General features: G+C 35.0%; 1 long non-coding RNA gene and 1 pseudogene across 1 annotated transcript in view; both read right to left on the reverse strand.

Moving 5' to 3' along the window:
- Positions 1–10235: 10235 nt before the first annotated feature.
- Positions 10236–11317, reverse strand: LOC109266211 (microtubule-associated protein RP/EB family member 1-like; annotated as a pseudogene).
- Positions 11318–11497: 180 nt separating this feature from the next.
- LOC109266248 (uncharacterized) overlaps positions 11498–20095 on the reverse strand; it is a 60016-nt gene continuing 51418 nt past the window's right edge. The window contains exon 3 of the long non-coding RNA XR_008422671.1: positions 11498–11711. This is a non-coding gene — a long non-coding RNA (uncharacterized LOC109266248). The remainder of the gene's footprint in view (positions 11712–20095) is intronic.

The following is a 20095-nucleotide window of genomic DNA, read 5'->3' on the forward strand; positions in this document are numbered from 1 at the left end:
AATCTGAAAACAAAGGCAATATAGACAATCACAACTGAGATCAATTTATCCGAAACTGGATCATCTTGGGAAATAAATGAAGAGGAACAGTTAAATGGTAATTTTAATGACTTACCAGAAGCTAAGTGTGGAGTACCATGAGAGTGAGAAAAACCCGGGGACTGCAGAATAGGGAGTCCTTCAACTTCCATGGGTTTTACTTCCAAATTCCCCACCAAGCTATCACTGTAAAGATCTGAGAATGAACTCTTCCTGGCTGTGGAAGGAAGAAGTAAATGCTAATCATTGAAAAATTTAAAAATTAAAGAAAATCTCCAAGAGCACTCTCCCTTAAAAGTCCTATACTCCAAAGAGACTTTAACAGAACCTTATCCACATAGAGAGAAGAGAATTCCATACACCCTATCCTCTTTAAGCTTATCGTCTCACCTAAATGAGAAGAGCAAAAAAAAATGTTCTACCAACCACAGCGAAGGCAATAGCCAAGAAACACAGGGATTGCAAAAGACTGAGATAATATAATCATAATTATGTAGAACATTTCCCCTCTCTCATTTTAACACCACATCAAGAGGGTCCCAGTAATGAAAATAGTAGACTGAAACCAAAGGGTATATTTTGCAATGTCCCTGAGTGGGATTTATCTGAGGTTTTTGTAATGATTAAACAAGCTTATATGTTTTTAGAAAGATGATAATAGAGGAAAAGTGCCATTTTTATTAGATCATATCAAAGATTATCAACATGATTTAACACTATTGATATAAATCGATCACCTGGCTGAGTGAGGCTGTTTGTCAGGTGTCTCCGCTATAAAGCTACTTTTTTCCTCCTTTCTATAGTAGACTACTTGGCAAGAAGTCACCATGCTTAACCCATTTTCAAGGAGTGGTAAGTTATGCTTCATCCTTTGAGGGCAGAATTGTATGAAGATTTATCTATGTAGATATATAAATTGTATTTTCTTCTGCATGGGAAATTTGTCTCCTTTCCTACACATATTCAATAATTTATGTACACCAGTGTGGACCCTATTTATTTTGTACTTTGGGTTACATTCCAATACTATGTTGTTTTTGTTTCTCAAACTGTTCCAGATTTGCCCTTTGATACCTTTTTCAATAGGTTTCTTTTTCCTGTTAACATATTCCCATTATAAGTTGTGTGTGTTGTTCTTTTCATTGTCTTTCTTTCTTTCTTTCTTTCTTTCTTTCTTTCTTTCTTTCTTTCTTTCTTTCTTCATTTCTTTCTTTTTCTTGCTTTCTTGCTTTTTTTCTTGCTTTCTTGTTCTTTCTTTCTTTCTTTTTCTTGCTTTCTTGCTTTTTCTTTTTCTTACTTTCTTGCTTTCTTGTTCTTTCTTTCTTTCTTCCTTCTTTTCTTTCTTCTTTTCTTTCTTTCTTTCTTTCTTTCTTTCTTTCTTTCTTTCTTTCTTTCTTTCTTTCTTTCTTTCTTCCTTATTTTCTGACACTACAAGATACTCCAAGCTCATCTTGTACATTCCTTGCCCTAGTCCTTTTCATAAGGATTCTCAGTATATTTTATTGGAAAATGGCTTTAGAAACTAATACATGTGTGTTAAGTGTGCTAGTGGGCTGTCATTGTTTCTAGGTCTGTCAGCTGACAGAACAAGGAAACATATGTGGGTATATTAACTTATTATACATATATATACATATATGGGCTCATGTTGGACTTAAATTTAAATACGTATGGTTACATACATACAGTATTTCTGTATGTGTGACCATACATATTTAAATTTAAGTCCAACATAAGTCCATGCTGATATCTCCAAGTGTAATCTGTTATCACTTAGATATGTCAATTATGTATTTTGATATATCATTCCAGATGAAATGAAGATATAAGGATCATTTATTCTACAGCTCAAGGAGCTCAAGTGATGTCGTAAATTGTATTTCTATTAGGATTGTTTGCAGATGCAAAATACAGATGAGGGCAGACATAAGCATCCAGGTGTTAAAATAAAATTATCTTTTCTCTTGGTTCTATTTTGAAGGATTAATACTACAACAGTTAATTTGACTATCATTCTCTGTAGAAATTTCTTTTATGAAATGAGTAGCCACATAGAACATCACACCAATTTTAACATCGTTAAAATCACACTAATTCATGTTGTGTCCTCCATGGATATAGCACACTTAGAGAATTATTTCCATTTTTCTGTTATTACTCATAAGGATTTAAAATTATCTACAGGTTACATATTTTGTTGTTACTATCTTCAGAGATGGAAAACTTTAATAATGTCAGGTGACATTTGGTATATATACTGCACACACACACACACACACACACACACACACACAGTGCAATATTACTCAGCCATAAAAAAGAATGAAATCTTGCCACTTACAATGACATGAATATAGCTAGGGAGTATTATGCTAAGCAAAATAAATCAGTCTGGAAAATACAAATGCCATGTGTTTTCACTCATATGTGGAATTTAAGAAACAAAACAAATGAGCAAAAGGGAAAAGAGAGAGAGAGGCAAACCAAGAAATAGACTCTTAACTATAGAGAACAAACTGATGTTTCCGGGGGAGGGGGGGTGGGCTAAATAGGTGATGAGGATTAACGAGTGCACTTGTGAGGAGCACTGGGTGCCATATGGAAGTGTTGAATCACTATATTGTATACCTGAGACTAATATTATACTGTATGTTAACTAACTGGAATTTAAGTTAAAACTTATACATATATATATATATATATATATATATATATATATATACATGTATATGTGTGTGTGTATATATATACACACACACACACACACACACACATCAGGGCATGTGTGTTCTCTAAAATTATGTCATAACATTGGTTATACTTTTGGAGAGGAAGGCTATTATTATCTATGAATTAAGTCATATCATTTCCATCTGTATTTCAATATTCTGCAGTAACTGATTTTACCTTACCTATCCAATCACATATCCTAATTATACAACAGAAACCTTCCCTATGAGTGAGGTAAAACTCCAAAATACTATCAATATTTATCAAGGTCACATGACCTATGTCCATGTTCTTTTTACAACGAAATGTCCTCATATTTCTCCTCTGCCAATAAAAATATGTCATTTCTTGAGGCATCTGGGTGACTTAGTTGGTTATGCTTCCTACTCTTGATTTAGGCTCAGGTCATGATCTCATGGTTCGGTCCAGCTCCACATCAGGCTCTGCGCTGTCAGCATGGAACCTACTTGGAATTCTCTGTCTCCCTTTCTCTATTCCCCTCCCCCACTGGCACTCACTCTCTCTCTCTCTCACACACAAAATAAATAAATAAACTTTATATATATATGTACATATATATACATATATATATAATTTCTTAAAGATTTTTCCCCAGTTTCAATGTATCATCTTCTTCCATCTACAGACAAACTAATTTTTCTTTCTCTGAATTCCTAGGGAATTTACACTTTGCCATGCTTCTAAATTGCTTGGTCCCAACATTTTAATTTTTCTTAGATAATTTCCTTATACTTACTTGCAAAACTAATTTGCATCCCCTACAATTTCCAAATCTTTTTCTTTTACACACTACACATAGGATAAGACAGCAGTGATGAATATATAAAAAAGAGGAGACTAGGTTTATGAAAATATGCTCATGAAACTTTGAACAGTAAATTGCATTATTGTCCTCAAGTATTCTGTCTTCCTTCTCTATAGGCAGATTATACAATCCTGCTCCCATTGACTTCAATCATGAATTCCTTACTTTCACACAATTATCTTGTGTTAACTAATGGAATGGAACGTATGGCACATCCAAGCTGACATTTAAGAGGCATTGCAAATTCCCAACTGCTCTTTTGGTCCTGTGCCCTTTACTACGGGAAAAACATGTCCCAGATGCTCTGTCCACTGGGATAGCAAAATGTGAAGGCATATCGTGCAGACCCCGACCTGGACTGCATCCCAAAGCAAAGCTATAACAAACACAACTGACAGAGAAAAATAGCTTTTTGCTGTTTTAAGTCACCAAGAATTTTAGGTTGTTTATTTTATAGCATGTCCTAGCAATATCTAATAGACCCAACTCCAGAATTTAGCATCCGAAAGTCCTTGGGAAAACATAAACTTTTCAAACCACATTTTTGTAATTTGTATAGAAGGTGAAGCAAGCTCCACCCTGATGTAGCTACTTAGGAACTGCCATGGAAAGCATTAAGTGAGATTTTTAAAAGTCTAGTGAATCTTTTGATTTATTTTTTGACAATATAATGATGTAGTTTTAAAGTATGTAAAATACTTAAAGTAGTTCATGCAATGAAGCAAATGTTTTACTATGTTTAAACATGAAGTATATAAATCGCAGAAAACTATACAACTCATTTATTATTGGGATTATATTGAGAACTCAATAATATTTTGTTATTTTGATTTAAATTTTGTTTCAGAAGTCAAGGAATCTTCAGATGATGGATTCAAACCCAATTCCCAGTTATGTATATTATTTCTTTATTCTGTTGACTCTGTCTCTTCTTTGTAAAAATTTGAAATACATATTAGTTTGTGACTGAGAGGCCATCTTGGCCGTTGCTAATTATATATCTTGAATCACTTCATCCTCATAGTCTGCTTGGAGTTTCCTACAGAAGAATACCCTAAATAATATAAATAATTAGGAGAATTAGAGATTTAAACATGTGTTTTTAAGTATATTTAGCTTCGTCATATACACTTTCTTAGCACTTGGCTAGTAAAATGCTATGATGAAGAAAATTATAAGATTTACTAAATTCTATGACACCTACTTTAAAAAGTAGTAGTACAGTAATAAATGAGAACCCTATATAGTTAAAAGTCAAATCTATTGTTAATGGCACAAGTTTTTAAAGGTATGTTAGTGAGTAAACTGACATAATTTATTATTAGCTTCCATAGAAGCTTTCTTTTTTCAAGATTTAGATTTTTTAATTACATATTAAATATGAATTGTAGTGTTAGCTGAGATTATACCAACATCTTTGGTGCTATTTATTCAAGATATGACCTATTACACATTTTTGTAAATAACCAGTTGATCTCCGTGATATTTTTTTTATCTTAAGCAGCTTAAAAATCTAAGGCTAAGAAGAAAGCATTATTAAAAGAATCTTTTCCTAGCAAAATAAGGTTATCACACTTCCTAACAAAAGTGAAGCTGTGACACATTTTTTTGTTTAAATTTTTAAGTTTTTAAAATTTTCAAAATTGTTTACGCAGCCTAAAAATTTGTAAGCAAAACAATTATATCAACTTACAAATTTATGTAACATTTAAAAATTTCCCCAGAAATTCTTATATTTAACATAGCTATCTCTATTTATTCTTGTCAGCAAGGAACACATGACCCACTAAGTATACATTAAGTAGGGATATTGCACTTTGATGTAAAAAGAATGAGAGATAAATATTGTCTCAATCACTACAGATATGATTTAATTGCCTTCACAAAATCAATTCTTAGTTTGAATCTGTTAGAAATTCTTAAAGTTCTAACAATATTAATCATTCAGTAAGACTAATATACAATCTTCAATTCACTTTACCTGCATAATTTAGCTCATTTCACATGACAACCAGATTAAATAAAATTTAATATCCTCGTATATATGAAGTATGACAAAGATTCTTTGCTTGACCAAATTTTAATCAGACTCCTGAACCTTCTCCTAGGCACATCTATCTGTTCATTTCCTTGTAAAATCTAGTTTTAGCAAGAACCCTGATAAGTCAGTTTAATCAGAACCTCTCACTTTTCATACCTGATTACCCTGAATACCCTAACAGGTTCCTCATTCTCCACATCTTCCAGATGATGTCTGATCACTCTGGCCTGTCCTCAGCAAGAATCCTGTTAGGTAAACTTAGCCAGAAATTCCCTTATCCCTGATGTTTCCTCTTACTAATTTTCTATCCACTGACCACCCTCTATCCTGCTCCTTAGCTATAAATACCCACTTGCTTATGCTGTATTTGGTATTAAGCCCAATCTCTCTTCCCCACTGTAAAATTTCATTGTATTGGTTCCTATACCTATTGCAATGATCCTGAACAAAATCTGCCTTACTATCCTTAATAAGTATCACCAGATAGATTTTTCTTCAACAAATTTATCAAGTATAGAAAAACCTTGAATTGCAAGTAACTTGTCCTGTGAGAGTGTTTGCAAGACGAGCAAACATTTCTAATAAATTTTAACTTGATAAGCGAGCTATGTCTTGCAATATGAGTAGTGCACGATGCCAAAAGTCACATGATCACAACTGAGCCAATGGGTCTTCTCTCTCTCTCCCTCTCTCTCTCTCTCTCTCTCTCTCTCTGTTGGATTGTGGGTGATCATCTCCCATGCTTAGATGCCTGGTCTCAGGCCACTGTGTTTGGCCTGAGAATCTGAAAATCAGTGATTTTTCAGAACACTGAAAGGTGCCCACAACTGATACTAGTGTATTTTTTGTCACTTCAAAGCACCTACGACAGTCCTTTGCTTTTCCATTCAAGGGTAAGTTTACGATGTTTTGCTTCATTGTAGGTCTGGCTTACTGCAGATAGAGACCTTTTCCTCTGCTGCCTTATTGTCAGTTACATTAAATACAGTATATGACAAGAGTTTATCAATACTGGACTGTAGTCAACATGGCTGTGAGTGTATACAATGGCTCCCATGCAGAAAAAGGTTGAAGAGAAAGGCAGTAAGATGGAGATGATTATGGTGGAAGTTAGGGAAATCATTGAGAAGTACGAACAAGAGTGGCCAAAATTGCAAGATTTAAGTCTACATCTATATCTCATCTGTGTAGGAAGAGGAGAAAAGGGTGGAGGAATCCCTCACTTCAAATGAGATTAGGGAGATGTATAAAATGTAGGAAACAGTGCAAATTTTGTAAAAAGCACCACCCGAATAAGGCTGTAGCAGTGCAAGCAATGAATCTATTTAATGACAATACAATGGCCCATTTCCATGAAATCCTCAAAAGGGGGCAAAAGCAAGTGGTATTGGATAGGTTCCTTGTTAAAGTTACACAAAAGGAAAAAGAGTCTATTGAACCAATAGATGGCAGTGATTCTTTTCGTGATAGTGAAAGTCATACTATACAATAACCCTCCTCTCTCCTGTCTCCCTCACACCAGCCACAAAGGTTTTCAAAGTTAAGTGCAGGTTAATTTATTTATTTTTCTTTATATTTTGTATTTTCTTTATTATTTTGTAATATATAATAGTATTGTAATAATTTTTATATGAATATTTTTGGTTTTCCATTATTTCTTATAGGGAAATTCACTTTGATACACAAGTTCTTTGGATTACAAGCATGTTTCTGGAATGAATTATGTTCACAAACCAAGGTTTTACTGTATATATATGTATGTGTATATATATATATATATATATATGTATGTATGTATATATATACACACACACACACATATACATAGTTGATATATCTATCCTAAATTATTCGATGTTAAGAACTAAAAATAATATTATCTTGCCCATTCTGAAAAATATAATAGATCTAAATGAATCATCAATGACAAATATCAATTAAGCACCTCCTATAATGAGGCACTGTACTGAGTATATTACCAAGGATTTATCAATTATTGAAACTAATAAAGAGCTCTTTGAAGCAATATTCTTCATAGCATGTGTTTTTGACCACCTGTAAATTCTTCACAGAAATATAGATTAAAAGTCACATATTATATCTAGTATGTCTGTATTTTAGTTTTAGAATCTCAAGAATATAGGTGATTCAAGGTGCACTAAAAGTTCAGAAACCCAATGATAATTCTGAAAACTCAAAGAAGTCAATTCAGAAAATCAAAGAATGACTCTAGATATCTACATTTCTAACAACACCGTGGTGATTCTAATATAAGTAACCAATGGAATACACTTGCTCCAGTAGCACAACAAAGCACAATAAAAATTAACACAACAAAGATTCCCGTAAATTCCAAGAAACGTCTGGTATCTGCCTAGTTTCTCTTTTCTTATATTCTTTGCCCTTGCCGTTAACATATCTCAAGTCCACAGATTTTTAATTATTTGGAATTGAAAAATTGGTACAAATGTTTAAGAATTAGAGTATTATTTTATTAGCAGAAAGAAGTCATAAAGAATTATTCTTACCATAAATTTTGGTACAACACTTCAGTTATATTCAAGAGAGAGAGAGCTGGGACACAGGAACACTGTACCTTTTCCAAGTGGACTGTGCCTTACAAGTCCATCATAAAAATCAACATCTATGGTGAATCTGCTGCAATAAAACTGCATGGAATTTTAGAGATGATGATCATCTTCCTTGAACTTCTTCATTTTAAAGATGAAAAAAATAGACTCTAGAGATATTTAATTATCCAGAGAGGCACCGCCTAAACTTTATGTAATAAACTTAATCTACAATCTACTCAGAAAAAATATTTTCAATTTGGAAATGACCTTTGGCTTCCTAAAATCTATTAGATTTTCTTCACTTTTGCTACTGTCACAAGGATTCTAAATGCATTTATGAGTATTATTAATAACCCTCTCAGTTAGCTTTAGTTTCATAATAAAGGTCTCTAGAAGTGAGTGGCTTTTTTTCTCTCTTGAAATACAGAATTTTATTTAGAAACTGCTTAAAGTGGGAAAAGAAACCCTGTCAAGAAAGACCAGGTGGAAAATGAGTTTCCAATAAAATGGAATTTTAGGGCAACAAAAGTCTAAAAGGCCACAAAAGAGAAACAGAACCACTGTTATTTGAACAATGGCTAGTTACTTGCACTTTTTTGGCATTGTCAATCACCGAATCTGTGAATTCCATCAGAGCACACACTACACAACAATTTTATCATAAAATACCTGCTTTCTACACACTTGTTAGGAGAATCTACCACCAGAAAGAAATCAATACAAATACATCGGGGGCTGAACAATATCAGTAGTGGGTGACACACATTTTGCAGAATTCTGCCAAACAAAGGAACTGAATAGGCTAGGGGCAAAGCAAATGAGGAATTGTTAAGAAATGGAATAGTTTAAATATTAATAAGCAATTCAGACACAGTACTATATTTTCTACAGAAGAAAATGAACACTTAGTAACACACTAATGAATTTATCTCCAGAGACATTAGTGCACTGGCTAAGTATTCCAGTAACAGTGGATGGCTGTGGACAGCAGGTACCGAGAATACCCAGCTTTGCAGGTCCCAAGGTAGCTGTGGCTTCACTGGTCACTGTCTTTGCCAGAGGTCCAGAAAGAACTTGCAATGTGACCATCTGCCTGATGAACTTACACTCTAAGTGGCAAACTTTAAGGAGCCAAAGAGGAATCCCCGATAGGCAAGGGAAACAGGGAAGAGAAACATATTAAATGTAGACTTAAAAGACAGAAAAATGGGACACAGCCCCATTCAAATCCAAGAGATGTGAGCAAGTCTCCAAAAGTAGCTGATGTGCCCAGTCTTTAAAATGTGGACACACCTCATTTCCCAAAAAGCACAATACATAGAAATTTCAGGGATAACTGGAAAAATCATCAGAGAAATGTCCACTGAAATTCAAGCTCTCCAACTCAGATCTCAGGGCTGAAATATGCCCTCTATCCATTCGGGCAACAATGCCTCTTGCTTCTTAAAGCAGCAGTATGATTGGTAAGGACACCAAATGGCTTTACAGAGCCACTATTTCAGCTTTCCTTCTGGGCTAAGGTCTAGGCCTTTGCAGCTTCAAACAGCCCTGCAAGGCCTATGAACAGCAGATTCCAAAGATCCAGAGGTCTGGCCCTTCCTTCCCAGACACAATGTCAACCATGTAAAATCTCCTGTGGTGTTATATTTTTATTTTGAAATATGGAAGCGTATTTTAAATACTCTGAAGACATTTATTTATTAAAACGTTCTCTGCCAAGATTTCACATTAGCTTCGAATTCAAGCCAGTCTTTATATTTCTCTACCAAGGTCTCAACCTCAGTGTGTTACATAAAAACACCTTCTCCAGCAATCAGTATTACCAGGGTCCACATGGAGAGCCCCATGGCCAGCCTCTTTGTTCCCTGGACGAACCAATTGGATGTTAATACTGCTCTGCTACAACTCCTAACTTAAACTCATTGAAAATGAAGTGCCCTTTAAAAAGAGGTAATTTTTGCTTATGAAAAAAAAAAAAAAACAACAACAAACAGTGAGTCTTCTAAGAATAATAAAACGGAGTATTTTACAGTGAAGTATGTGACCTAGAGTAAAGACTTTGAATGCTCCTCTGCTGGTCCAGGCTGCTAATACTCTTCTTGTTCTTCCGTGGGCCCCCTTCATCGGGTACCACAAAGCCTTCATATGTGGCATAGAGAATGTACATGATCCTCTGCAATACAGGGTTGTTTCCCCCCTCAACCTCCAGGCAACTCAATTCAATGTTCCTTAGCTTTCCAAAGCAAAAGTCTCTCTCTTTCTCCAAGTTTTCAATGATAAGTTTCAATACACTGACCTGCTGCATCAATTCAACTGCTTGCCATCCCTGTTGCCTGCATCAGGATCCTTTCATACCGCGCCCCAGCCAGCCTTAGGGGCTGCGGTAGTTCTGAGTGTTGCAATGAGCCTCAGCGGAGCTGCACTGCTAGAGCTGAGAGGTTTCCTGGGTTTGCTCAGAGCTGGAACAACAGGGGAGGAAGCCGCTGAAGTTCTTCTTCCTTATCTGGCAGTTACAGGGTCATAGTGTTTTCCATCACAGCTTGCATCATAAAACTTCTTGAGAGGTGCCTGGGTGGCCCAGACGGTTAAGCCTCTGACTTTTGATCTCGGCTCAGGTCACAATCACAGTTCATGGGACTGAGTCCCATGTCCAGCCTGCTTGGGAATCTTTATCTCCCCCTCTCTCTCAGCTCCTCCCCCACCTTGAAATCTCTCTCTTTTATTATCTCTCTCTCTATCAAAATAAATAAATAAACAAAAAACAAAAAACAAAACAACGAAGGCCAAAAAAACCTTCTTGAACCACTGAACAAATTCAAAATTGTCCTGAAACTTTCCTTTCACTAATTTGTCCACAGGAATTATTTTGTCAACACCCATTCTTTTAAGACCTGCTTGTAGTGTCTTGAACTTCTGGATGTACTCAGCTTAGCCTGGAATTTCACCTTCTTCAAGGCCATGGAGCCAGGGAACAGGCCATCCATAAACTGACAATAGGCAGCCCCTGAGGGCAACTGTTCAATCTTCGTCAGATTCACCAGCAGAGAGAGACTCCCTGATCCAGTCCAGCCTGTCATGTGGACTCAGGTTGTCACTGGTGACTGACATTGGGAATACCTTCACTGTTGTCTTTGGCTCTCAGCGGTACTGCAGCCATCACCTGTGCCCAGCTTGGGTTCAGTCTTTGTTTCCTCTCCTTCAAACCAACCGATCCTGCCTGCCACCAGCCTTGATGACTTCACATGCATTCCCCCACACCCATCATGCACCAACGTACCTAAAAGTGAATGGCTTTAGAGATCCGAAGTTTATTAACTGGTCATTCTGTGGGTTAACAACTTGCCTTGGGCTCAGATCATTGTACTGCTGGTCTGTGCCAGGCGCAGATGTTCTCAGCTGGGCTCACTCTTGTACCTGCAGTCAGTGTCTAGTGTAGTGGAGGACTGGTTCATTGCACCTAGAGCACATCTATTTTCTGTGGGGCCCCCTGTCTTCCAGTAGGCTAAAGGGTAAAAAAGGAAAAGGAGACAATGGAGCCTGGAGTCACTGAATACAGCTCTCTAGTGTGTACCTTTAGTAGGATGTAATAACTGCCATAAAGATAGAATTGGGGGATATACCCAATCTTTATTCTCTTAACCTTATATTTCATGCCAATGCCAGTTAGCCAAAGCTAACAAGGGTCAAAGGACAAGAATGTCCACGTAACGTCAGCCTCCTGGAATAAAGAACAGGACAAAGAAAGGCAATTCACCTATCTAGAACATGACAAACACAGAGTAAACAACATAGAACTTTTAAACTTGTTTACCATTGTTTTACTGGTTATTGCAGAGATGAAAATATGAATCTTGACTTATTTTGGTCTAAGTTAACCACAAGTTTTGTGCTTTATTCCAGACAGAACAAGAAACTTCAGGCATTTTAACTCTCTTCACCCTTCCCAACACACTGTTCTTATGCATATTAATTATGAATTTAAACTTATCAACACTTTACTATTATTACTATTTTGGTAGAATTAATATTTGGATTCACCAATATATTTATAGCCTTAATTTCTGTCTGTATCTCCAAGCTTCTATTCTCTCACTGTTTAAAAAAGCAATATTTAGTGTTTCCTTTACTTCATTTCTATTATGGTAAATTCTTTCAAGTTTTGTGTGTCTGTAAATGGCTTTTCTCATTTTCATTCCAAAAGAATTTTTTCTCAATCTTTAAACTCCTAGATTGACAGTTATTTTATTTCAGCACTTTAAAAATATAATTTGTCTTCTAGCTTTTATCATTGTTGTTGAGAAAATAGACTTAAGTTTTATTGTTGTTCCTTTGAAGGTATCATGTTGTTTTTCTCTGGGGCATGTTAAAATTTCTTTTGTCTTTGCTCTTCTTGCAATTTTAGTCTGTTGTGTTACTACATAGATTAATTTTGTTAAAATCCTACTTTGGAGTCTTAGGTTTTCTTTAACATATGGTTTATTTTCTTCAGCAGTTTTGGAAATTTTCAGCCATTCCATCTTCAAAATTTTGTCACCACATTCTTTCTCTTCTCCTTCTGAGTCTCTATAAACATATCCCAGGTTCTCACCACACTCAAGGAGAAGGGATCATATAATGTGTCCATATCAGAATGGGAATCTTAGAGGATATCTTGCAATTCTACCTATCACAGAGAGCAATATTCCTGATGGTGCTGGGAACACCATTACCTTCCATCTTGTGGTTGTAAGAAGCTACTGTTATTGTTCAATACTAATGACTTAACATCTGTATTTTTTTTTAGAAGACAAAAGGATATTCTAATGGTAAAATTCCTTTTTAATGGGAACTACTGCAACTATACTAGAGCAAAGATAGAGTAAATTAATACACTTTTGTAAGAAATCATACATAGTAAGAAATGTAAGAAATTATTTTGTATAACAAGAGGGGTGAAGCTTCTTACAATGCGTTGTTTCAGGAAATAATTCTCACTTATTTGCTCTATTTGTGTTGAGATGGTCCCAAGTCTACATACTTGTTCCCAAGTCAAGTACATCTACTTGGAACTGATATAAAGCAATAAATATAATTCAAATATCATTCAAACAAGTCTGTTTTCATAACTTTTCATTAATTTTTGTTACTAACATAACTTTAAGTGAAATAGAATCATAGTGATTATCCAGCACAAATGACAGTGCATCAATATGAATAGGTCTATTACATGCTATGTATGTATATATAAATCTACATGTATAATGCTATTTCTCTCGAAATAGTTCTCTCACGAGAACTCCCGTGGCCACTGTCAGGTGGTATAGTGATTGAACTGTTAATAGAGATTCAATTTGGGGTTCCAATAATAGCTGCAAAGATGTAAAATATCCTACGTATGAAGAAGATTTACAAAATACAAAATAGGTATGCCATTCAGATTTTATAATAACTTCTCCTGAGGACAAGGAAGTTCAGAAAAATTTTAATATTTGGCTTTGTCTTTAAGATCTACTTTTATTTTAAAGTGTGTAAAGCAGCCATTTTTCTTTCCATTTTATTACATTACATGGAATACAGTCAAAGAATACAATACAAGGGAACCAAGATCTTGTTAGTTAGATACATATGAGTTGAATCTTATATGATAAAGGCATTCAACATACACTCACATTTCAATTGTTCTGTCTTGCGATTTAAACATCTCAATTCAGATCACCTTACCCATTTCAGGTCATGAGCTCTGATTCACAGTTACCAGTCTGATCTCCTATATGAACATAAAAAGTTGACTTGTAAAGTAAATACCAATTCATGTATGAAAATTGTTATTTATTAGAAAATAATCCAGAATTCTTAGGTTGTCTATGTAACAAATTTATTTCAGGATATAGAACTGGAAACATATTTCTGGGGGCACCTGTGTGGCTCAGTTGGTTAAGCGTCCAACTCTTGATTTCAACTCAGGTCATGATCTTGTGGTGCATGGGTTCAAGTCCCACATCAGGCTCTGCATTGACAGTGTGGAGCCTGCTTGGGATTTCCTCTTTCTCCTCTCTTTGTGCCTCCCTCATTCTTTCTCTCTCTCTCTCTCTCTCTCTCTCTCTCTCTCAAAAAATGAATAATAAGCATAAAAAATAAAAACATTTCTGGGTTAGTATAGAATAATAGTAAGAAGAGAAGGATTATCTTACTTCTATCATTATTTCTTTGTAATTGATGACTAATAGAAACTACACAAAACTTAAACATTTTACCATTTTGCTATCTTTATTTAGTGAGAGAAACATAGTTTCTAATAATTATTTCCCCCAAATTAAAAAATTATACAACATATAGCATAGTTTGGTAGAAATATTGAAATTTGAAGGCAAAAATGCCAGGGTTCTTGTCCTAACTTTATGTCTGTGATTTAAATCAAATAATTTTAAGAACTTCAGTTCTTTCACATTTCTAAAATTATGTAATGATTTTTCATTTTACTAATTAACCTCATAAGCTTTGGGAATCAAATGAAATAATGTACATACAATTATTTTGTATACAATAGAGCTCTAATAAATTTAGGTATGACTATTGTTAATATTATCAAAATTATGCCACTTTGTAAGGCATGCTAATGAACCTTAATTCAGTATAGTTGTGAAAAACATCATTATTAAGAAACAATTCGTTTCTGTCTATTGAAGGAATCTAATATATGACCAGTACATACCAATCTTAGGCCCTTTTATTCTCTAAACAATATTTATATTTGTTTGGTAAACTATATTTTAAACATTTTGAGAAGACAGAAATTGAGACCTAGAGGTATAAGTGGTTTGTCCAAGAAGCACAAATAATAACATCCAGAATCTACATTTAATTCCTGTCTTTGAATTTGAATTCTCTCAGTTTGAAGTGAAAAGTCTTGAGACACCCATTTATGTCTCACTAGTTTACTAAACAGAATGGAATAAACATGTCATATGCAAACTACTGAAAATAAATGTTTAAGACTTTGAAATTCAGTTATAAATTGGGCATGATTTATTTTTATGAAAGTCTACATGTGTACTTTCTGTACACATGAAGAATAGTCAACTCTGCAAAATATGCCCTCTTCAACAGAGAATTGCCCCTTTAGAGAATAGTACTGTTCCCCTGAAAATACAATCAAAATGCATAAGTTAGCTTGGGGAAAGGCTAATCTTATCTTTGTTTCAAACCCCATTTCTCCATCACCATCTTTTTGTTTCCATATATGTGATCATCAGGGTATATTGACAGTGGCCAGATTTTGGATGAATTCCAAGATGATTAAATGCAGGATGTACCTTGAGGAAATAATGAAACAGGATCAGATGGGGTGCAAGTCTTAGGAGAGGGTTGTGGTAAAAGTTAGGAAGGAGATGTGGAAATGCTACTAATATCACAAGATTTACAGATGGATTAAGGTATTACTGAGCAAACTTCATGTAAGTAAAAATTATTTCTTTCTAAAGAGACAAAATACCCTAATGCTTGTGTTACAGCAAGCATGTCAAGAAGGAGTTAAAAGTCCTTTTTGATAAAGCAATAATATTTTTCTTAATTTTTAGCAAACAGTTCCAGGCTTACCTAAGGCTTACTGAGTTTCCTACCATATACCAGACATTTTCACATTTATTACTGAAATCTTCACAATGGCCCTAGAAAACTGGTATTAATAATCTCACCCTGCAGATGAGGAGGTAACATCAGTTGCTTAAAGTAAAAGGCATTTTAAAAAGTGACTGAACCCAGACTACTTACTCCAAATCCAGTATTCATTCCTTTAAGTACCACCATCTGTGAGGACATTTCCTATTATTATTGAAATGTCCCTAATAATTTGATAGAAATTTGAATTTGACAGATCTAACAGACTCCAGATGAGTTCTTCAGTTCTTTTAGTCTATCTCATCAGCAGGATCACCCTGATAACATCAGTTTTCCAGTATCTCACATACATGTTGCTGGGAAAAATCATAAAATCATATAAAAACATTCACAGAAACTAAATTCTATTACTCAAATTCCAAGGTCCAGTCTAGTAATGCTTTAATCACCTGACTGTGGATTACCCATCTTGCAGATTTTCTGTTACATGGTTACATTTCTGGCTAGTTTCAGTAATACTCTCTTCTCTCAGTGGGTTTAGTGTTTAGTGTTAAAAAATCTCATTGTAATTTTAACCTCATTTTTTATCAACTGACCTTTCTTTTATTGAAGGTAACCTGGAGCAACTTCTATAGAAAACATGGAGGTAAACTGATCATAAATCATGTTAGAGACATGAACTATGGAGAGGAAAAAATAGCATTAATTCATAAAACCTTAAGATAGCAAGGGGTGTTGGGGTTATATATTATAAAGCAAAAATCCTCTCCATGACCTTCCTGACAAGGGACCATTATAGGTTTTCTCTTTGAAGGATATCTTTTTTTATTCCACAGTAGGATGAGGAAATTTCAAAAAGAATCTATTAACTGTGCTGGAGAGCTTGACTTCTAAAAGACAAAATCCCAGCTCTCTAAATTCTATGCCACTCCTGGCAGAAATGTGGCAAATGTGACTTTGTGGGTTTCTGTGAACAGCTTTTATTGAAGAGGTTAAGCCATTGTTCAACCATGACTCTAAATCCTCTCAAAATGAACACATGTTTCTGAATTGATCTTTAGTCAGTCATGTACCCTCGCCTCTTCTACTTTTAAAAAATCCATGACCTTCCCAGGGTGCACATCAGCAGAGAATAATGTTTCTTTCATATATGATGTTATACACTATAAAACAATATATACATTTAGAAGACTTTTAAATATATGGGACCTAAATCAACTTACTCTTAAAATTTCTACGCCTTTTAGTTTTAAAAAAGTAATTTATATTTTGTATACATTCAAATACGGATTGGAAGGTAAAATAAAAATTATGAGATTATATAAGAATTATACTTTTGATCATTTTTCTTGTTTTATTGTGTTAAAAATATTTATAAAGAACATACACTTTCAGCAGAAAATGCAATTGAAATTTAAGCACATTGTTTCCTGGGATGCAGATATGACCATGTCATGTAACCTGGTGGACCAACCGAAGCAGAGCCTCTTGATAGGCACATGGAAGGGCATGGCTGAGTTACAACATCCTCAGCATGAAAAAGGAATGTTGTCTCTGAGAAAAGCAGAACTCTGCCTTTCACAGTGGTTCAAATTCAACCCCTCAAGGACTAACATGTTTTTTCGAGAAAAAAAGAGAGAGGTCTATGAATAAAAGCTTAAAAGATTTTATTTTCAAGGCAACCTGAGTAGCTCAGTTGGTTTAAGCATCTGACTTCAGTTCAGGTCATGATCTCATGGTTCTTGAGTTCAAGCCCTGCATCGGGGTCTCTGCTGTCAGTGCAGAGCACGCTTCAGATCCTCTATCTCCCTCTCTCTGCCCCTACCCTGCTCACTCTCACTTTCTCTCTCAAAAATGAACAATAAATAAATAAATAAATAAATAAATAAATAAATAAATAAAAGTCTTTTTAAAAAAAATTATAGTTTCAGATAAAGGTGCTATAAAATTCCCAGGTATAAAATAGTGTTTTTTTTTCAATAAAACAAAACAAAACAAGAAATATGCTGATTTTTCCACATTCTCATATTTAGTGGGCACTTTGAGCACTATAATTCAGCAGTAACATCTATAGTCTGTTGTGTCCCATGGGAGCTGACAGATTAGTTTCATAAACTCACATGGGTCACTCCTGAAGAATACTCAGAAATACTGGAGGACATTTTGGAGGATGCCACATCAGTTAAGTAAGGTCCTAAAGATGGGGATTAGAAACAGAGAAATATGAGCTACTTATGCTACAGAAATTCAATTTTTACTGAAGGCTGGGGTGGCCCATGTTATATATAAATATTACAAAGAACAACAGCCCTTGTAACTTTTTCTTCCCAAAAGTCAGGTATTTTCCTGTGAATATTTTTTTCAGTTGGTAAAATTATAAAATGACTTTTTAAAGTGTTCTGAATTGGTCTCATACAAAGACACTTACTAAACGGTAGCTCTTATACAATGTGAGGAGCTTGCATGATATTTTAAGAAGTTTAAACAGTGGAATCTTTAGGGAGTTCACCACTGCAGCAATCAGAAAGATGGAAAAAGGGAAAGTAAGAGAAGCAATAGAAAATTCAGTTATGAAGGTACTCTGGCACTTAGGTGGGGAAAAAACAGGGAAATGTGTAGAGTTCTGGGGAGAGTTTGGAAGGCAAACTCAAGAACTAGTTGGAAAATTGAATCAATAGAATTTGTTGACAGTTATCACACTGAACAACATGTGCCAGGGGCTGTCATGCATAATTTTCTCTCAAATTTCTCAGTCTAGCATGGAAAATATAAATACAGATAGTTATAAATATGTGACATTATGCAAAGAAGTCATGAGACAATACAGCAGACACTGCAAATTCTATGCCTTATATCAGCTCAACCCATCTAAATTCAGTTAGAGCTACGATCATAAGTATCCAAATGAGGCTGATAGCTTCATGTGAAATCCTTTATCTCAAGACTTTCTAGCACTTTGGGAGTTTACTCCACCTACCACTGTAGACCTGAAGTGGAAACGGGGAATTAGCACACCAACACCTGCAGAAACCCTCAACCAATAAGGGATGGTACTGGTAGTCCTGTTTTCTGTGGAACATTGTGACGTGTGTCCTCTAGAGATTCTTAGAGTGCCCCCATTATTAACTGCAGCCCTGTTTTCCACATGGTAAAATGATGACACATTCTTTACTTTCATTGTCTCACTACTCTACTCACTCACTGTGCTTCCTAAGACTGCCTCCCAAATTAATAACCTAAATTTGTCTGTTTCACCATCCTTTTTGCTTTGGTTGAGGGGTAAAAGGATTACAAAGTAAGAGAGTTGTAATGAGAGGTGGTGTTAGAGGGCAGCCTTCAGAATGAGCTTTAGGAATTGTGTCACTTGGTCAGATGTCAACAAGGACTACACTGTTAGTGGTAAATAGGATGGTGACAACCCCTGGCAGAATGCTAACTTTTGGCAAGGTGTAGCTTCCCAAATGACTAAGATCCTCACCATAGTAGATAGGGATGAAGTATAGGTGGAAGCACACTGTCATATACAAATTCTCCAGCTCTTGGAAAGCATAAGACAATAAAAAGTATGGTGGAGCTCACTGGTATTTTCTGGACAAGTCTTAACAAGAAAGACAGACAGGCAATAAGCTAGCCTCCTCTTGGAGAAGAAGATCCCTGATGGTTACTTGGAAGAGATGAGTACATATTAAGCTGTTAAATGGAACTGACAAAAACAAACATTTCAATAGTACAAGTGAGAAGCTTCACTGTGTTGGGGGAGAACTATAAGCAATTCCTTGGAGGCTAGAGTGAGGGGCTGGTGACAGATCTGGACCAGGTGTCCAAGGCCAGGTCAATGAGGCTTTTACGTGTCATTTTAAGAAGGTTGGATTTTATCCTATAGGTAATATGGAGTGATTCTTGAAGACTTTTACAATGCTACCAAATACAGAAAATGATTTGATTATTTTATCAATTTTTTCAAGACAGAACATAACAAGTAACATTATAGATGCACAGGAAAGCAGTTAATTTATTATATTTAATGGATGCTTAAGGACATTAGGACTTACTTCTAACAGAAACTGATTTGAGAAAAGCTTAAGGGTTTCATAATGTATCTTACTACTACTTTAGATTAAACATACCACTCTTTACTTAAACTTGAATTCTTTGAAATTAATACCAAATTGAATGAGACTATGTACTTCACATTCCCTCATGTTCAGAAAGATGATCAAACTAGACTACCTTAGACTAAATAGAATTCTTAACAAAAATATCTTAAATGTGTCATCAAAAATTACTCTA

This window comes from Panthera pardus, unplaced genomic scaffold (genome assembly GCF_024362965.1).
Source record: "Panthera pardus isolate Hobbes unplaced genomic scaffold, ASM2436296v1 HiC_scaffold_16, whole genome shotgun sequence".
In the NCBI taxonomy this organism is placed as follows: domain Eukaryota; kingdom Metazoa; phylum Chordata; class Mammalia; order Carnivora; family Felidae; genus Panthera; species Panthera pardus.